We start from the raw sequence: 915 nt of genomic DNA, 5'->3' as shown, positions 1-915 counted from the left end.
ATTAGACTGGGTCTTGGACTATTCATAGGGCTCTCAGGTAAATTTTAATATCTGTTTGTGTGAGTTCATCATAAAACTGAGAATGTCTCTTACTTTTTCATCCTATAATTTTAAAAAAATGGTTTGTACATAGCATATAGTAAAGGAATAAAAAAATCCATTAGGCAGGTTTTCTTCGATGATAAAGCATGTGAGGCCTTTTCTGCAGTGATGACCTCCTCACGAGAACATGCCTCTCACAAAGGATCTTCTTCATCCCTCTCCAGAAGAGGAGAAGAGGAAACACAAGAAGAAGCACCTGGTACAGAGCCCTATTTCTTGGATGTAAAATGCCCAGGATGCTATAAAATCACTACCATCTTTAGCCACGCACAAATAGTAGTTTAGTGTGTTGGCTGCTGTTCTGTCCTCTGCCAGCCTACAGGAGGAAAAGCAAGACTTATGGAAGGATGCTCCTTCAGACGGATGCAGCACTAAAAGTATCCTGCATCAAGATGAATGGGAAACCACCCCAATAAACATGTTTTGGATTAAAAAAAAAAAGCATGTGAGTTGTCTTAATGTTTGAAAACCTATTAAGATCAGTAAAAAACAATCAATTTCCCAAGCCTTTCAGATTTGTATAATAATGAAAAAGGATATATTTCAGTCAGATTTTTCTTTCTCTGTCCCAAATCCAATATGGTATTACATACATGGTTAAAAATATTTCTTAAAAATTAAAAAAAAATTTATGATTATTCAATTTTATTCCATTCCCTGGACATTGTATTCATACGTACCATCTTGAGTAAAAGGATGAGTAACCAAAAGTCCTGGATAAACTATAAGAAATAAAGCAAATAATCATGAGCTAAGATATACATATTGTCATATGTGTAAAATCACCATTGTGTGGACTTCCCTGCTGGTCCA

General features: G+C 35.3%; 1 pseudogene; it reads left to right on the top strand.

Moving 5' to 3' along the window:
* Positions 1-217: 217 nt before the first annotated feature.
* LOC112579097 lies at positions 218-477 on the top strand (annotated as a pseudogene).
* Positions 478-915: the final 438 nt, after the last annotated feature.

This window comes from Bubalus bubalis, chromosome 15, assembly GCF_019923935.1.
Source record: "Bubalus bubalis isolate 160015118507 breed Murrah chromosome 15, NDDB_SH_1, whole genome shotgun sequence".
Lineage (NCBI taxonomy): Eukaryota > Metazoa > Chordata > Mammalia > Artiodactyla > Bovidae > Bubalus > Bubalus bubalis.
This window is presented reverse-complemented; position numbering and strand designations above follow the sequence as displayed.